The following is a 4568-nucleotide window of genomic DNA, read 5'->3' on the forward strand; positions in this document are numbered from 1 at the left end:
GACCCAAGACCAGGAATGGCGCAGGGCCCAAACCAGGAGCAGAGAACAGCGGGGGAGATGGAAGGGCGAATGAGACCGGGGGAGTCAAGGCGATGGACCCATCCCGAGAGGCCCGAGGATAGGGCATGTTTAGTGTTTTTACTATGATGTGCCATGGAGGGTTTCTTTTCTGGTCCTGTCTGTTGTTCTATATGCTTCTTGTATTTGTATGGGCATATCTTTCTGTAATTTTGGGAAATTTTCTTCCACAATTCTGTTGAAGATCTGGTCTATGCCATTATTTTGGGTTTCTTCTCCTTCCTGTATGTCTATGATTCATAAGTTTGGTCTTTTTATGGTGTCACTGAATTCCTGCTTATTCCATTCTTGTGATTTCTTAAATTTTCCATAATCTTTGCTTAAGTGGTCTAGTTTGTCCACTTTATCTTCCAGTCTTGATACTCTGTTTTCCATTTCATTCATCGTATTAGTGAGGCTTTCTCCTGTTATTTCTAATTGGCTTACTGAGTGTTTCACTTTCTTCATTTCTGCCTGAGTAGTCTTCAATATTTCTAGTTCTTTTCTGAATTCATTCAGAAGTTTATCCCTGTCTTCCCTCAGTTCTTTGATTTCTTTGTGTGTTCTTTAATTTCACTGAATTCTTTTATCATGTTTATAATTATTCTTTTGAGTTCCATGTTCTGCATTACTTCTAGGGGGCTTGCATTGTATTCCTCTAGAGGACTATTGGTATTTGGTGGGGATATTTTATTTTGGTTTTTCATGTTATTATTTTTTCTCTGTGATTTCAACACCTGAATTTCTTTTGTAGTTTCTGACTCTTGTGTGAGACTCAGGCCTTCAAGTTTATGTCTGCTTCTTTTTGTGACATTTATGTGTCTTTGTGGTTTACTTTCTATTTTTTTGTGCATGAAAAGCTGTTTCCTCTAAGCTTCTGGTTCTCTCTTTTGATTTTATATTGGAGTGGCCAGATTGCTTTTGTCTTCAGGAGTTCCCACAGAGGCCCAAGTCAGATGAGGATCAGATGCTCTCAGGCTTTCTCCTAAGGTCTGGATCCCTCTAGGATAGATTTTGGCCTCAGGAATCTTGGGGTTGGACTTGCCTGGGAGCAGGGCCCAGGAAAGATGCTGGTATAGGGCAACTTGTGGCCATGCCACCCAGAGATGCAAAGAGGGAGGGAAGAGGCCCCAAGGGTTCCTGGGGACTGCACTCAGGAACTGGACTGGTCTGTATGCAAAGGATCAGGAAGCAGAAAGGTCAGCCCAGGCATCCAGGAAAGAGGTTTGTGGGTTGTGCAGCCCAGGGAAGCAGAGGGAGGTGAGGGCAGGGTCAGGCCCAGAGGGCTCCTGGAGACCCCAGAAGGAGCTTGGTTGGTCTGGATGCAAAGGATCAGGAAGCCATGGTGTCTGGGGCACCAAGATAAGGAATGGGACAGGACCCAGGCTAGGAGGAGAGATGGACTGGGAGATGGGAGGGTGAATGAGGCTGAGGGAGTCAAGGCACAGATGGCATGATGGACTTACCCTGGAGAGAGGCCTGTGGGTTGTGCAGGCCCAGGGAAGCAGAGGGAGGTCAAGATTTTTTTTTTTTAAGAAAAGAGTGCAATAACTTACCTGGCAGGGGAGATAACCATGATCAGGTGGCTTTTCCAGGCAGAGACTTGTCCATTGCATTCCAGATGTACTAACACCTGGTAGGAGATGCCTCAGTACGTAAAGTCCTTGTATGTGTTACAAGTATAAGGACCTGAGTTCAATCCCCCAAACCTATGTATAAAAAACCCGTATAGTGGCACAGCTTGTAATTGCAGTGTGGGGAGGTAGAGACAGGGGGATCCCTGGGCTAGCGGACCAGTCAGCCTAGCCTATTTGGCAAGTTGCAAGTTAATGAAAGACCCTGTCCTACAGAAAAAAGGCTGGGGGTTTGGAGATATGGCTCAGTGGTTAAGAACACTGGCTGCTCTTGCAGAGGACCTGGGTTTGGTTCCCAGCACCCTCATGTGGCTGAAAACTGTCCACAAACCAATACTAAATAAAATACACACTTTGAAAAGAAAAACAAAAAGAAGAAAAAGAAGACAATGTGACAGTGTTCCTAAGGAAGGAGACCCAGGGCTGTTCTCTGGCTTCATATACGTGCCACACACGCATGCACCTGAACACACACACACACACACACACACACACACACACACACACACTCACATACACAAATACAGTCAGTCTTCGGTATTCCCAGGGGAAATGCTTCAGAATTCCCAAGGATACCAACATCTGAGGTGGCACAAATCTCATATAAATGACACAGTATTTGCATATAACCCATACATGTCTCTGGATGACTTCTAATATCTAATACAATGTAAATGTTGGGTAAATAATTGTTAGATTATATTGTTTAGAGAATAATGACAAAAAAAGACTCTACATATGTTTGGTACAGGTGCAAATTTTTAAAAAATATTTTGAACCTGCAAATGTGAAAATTGTAGCTCTGAAAGACTATATATGTGCATATTTTTTATATTTCAAAATATTTAGAAATTGATTTTTACAATTTTCCTTTTTAAGATGATGGGACACATGCCACACAGTTTCTTGGTAATCCCTAAGCACCACTCAAAAACCTGCAATGTTACTTTCCATTCATTTCACAAATATAATGAAAAATTTCAGCATACTTTAAATGTATCAATTAATGAAATCCACATGATGCTTCATTTTGAAAGTATTTAATTAAAAATTTATTCACTTTGATTTTGCAATTTTCTTTTTATATTTTGGACTAAATTATTTTTCCCTTCAGAACTCAGATTTAATCACTGAAGGTAGTGAGCAATCAATAAACTGACTCTAGTAAGGGAGCCAACATTTTGGCTCAGTGGCTGAAGCCAGCCAGGACCTTCCAGAGGAACTGCAGAGCAAAGCTGGGATGTGTGGGGCAGGGAATGAGGCTGGGATGGGCGGGGCAGGGGAGTGCTGTAGCAATGAAGGCAAAAGGTATCAGAGTGTGGGCCATTTTTCCAGGCATAGTAAATACCAGGCTCTTTTCCAGACTGAGATGGGAAGAAAATCTTTAGTCCAAAAGACCTTTGGAATCTTAGACCTCTAACGTTTGTCCCCCAGATGAGCCTCATGGGTCATCTTCAAAAGTTCTCAGGCTAGGGAGATGGTCAGAGGCTAAAGCACATGCTGCCCAAGCATGAGGACGAGTGTTCAGATCGTCAGAACCCATGTAAATGCCAGTTGGATGGGGCGGCTGCCTGTAATTCCAGTGTTCCTAAGGCAGAGGCCCTGGAGCAAACTAGCCAGCTAGACTCACAAATTGATGAGCTCTGGGTTCAACTAGAAGACCCTTCCTCAATATATAAGATGGAGAGCAATTAGAGAGTACACCTGACGTCAACCACTGGACTCTCTCCATATGTGCACCTCAACATACACATGTGTACTCACACACATGTACATACATCACATACATACATAAAAATCAATAAATAAATATTTAAAAATTATCTCATGTGATAGACCTGTACTGACCTGAAAAGATATCCCAGGTTGTTAAACAAAAGAGGCAGATTTCATAACCTAGCAAGAGATAACAAACAGAATAGTGTGTATACACATATACTTGCATGCATGTACACATGCCTATGCACAGAAGTAAGGAGAACGTACTGGAAACCCCAACCATGTCTGAGAATCAGAATTATATGGGAGCATGCAACCTATGCCCTGAGTATGTGTATCCATCCCCAAGCTTATGTGGCAAGTCAATCCTGAAGCTGGCCAGCCCATTCAAAATGCTTATCTCAAAACTTCTAAACAAAGTTGTCCATAAAAGAAAAAAAAAAGAAAGCACAGGTTGTATGTTCCAATAGATTAAAAATAGCATGTTGGGAGCTGGGGAGATGGCTCAATCAATAAAGAACTTGCTGTGCATGCAACTATGGTTGCCTGAATTCGGATATCCAGTGCCCACATAAAAGGAGTCACAACATGCTTCTGTAACTTCAATGCTGGGGATCAGAGACAGGCAGGGCCCAGAGGCTTGCTGGCTGAAACGTTGAACTCCAGGTTCAGTAAGAAACTCTGTCTCACCAGGTCCCACTGCTCCTGACCAAACTGTTTCAGCCACTGAACCCTCCCCAACATGATGGATTATGAACAAAAATAAACCTATCCTCCCTGAAAAACAAAACAAAAAAGAAACTCGGTCTCAAAAAAAAGAAAAGAAAAAAGGTGGAGAATGATAGAGGACGACGTCTGTACATCAACCTCCGGCGCACATGTTTGCACAAACACACACACGCGCTCACACAGTCACACGAAGACACACAAAAATGTCTTTTTTTGTCATCTGTTAAATACAGACAGTAACTGATATAAACATATATTAAAGATGATTCAAGACACAAACCTAAGGTCACTTGGCAGACTCTAGCAAGGCTGTGTGTGGCTCTGGCTAGTTTACAACCCTTAAGTATGTGTTCCTCCATCTTCTGCATTTTAGGAAATCTTAATTCCAAAATGTTTGTCATAGATGACATTTAAGTCTTGTTCTTTAAA

The sequence above is a fragment of the Nannospalax galili genome, unplaced genomic scaffold, assembly GCF_000622305.1.
Source record: "Nannospalax galili isolate Female #2095 unplaced genomic scaffold, S.galili_v1.0 scaffold138, whole genome shotgun sequence".
Taxonomy (NCBI): Eukaryota; Metazoa; Chordata; class Mammalia; order Rodentia; family Spalacidae; genus Nannospalax; species Nannospalax galili.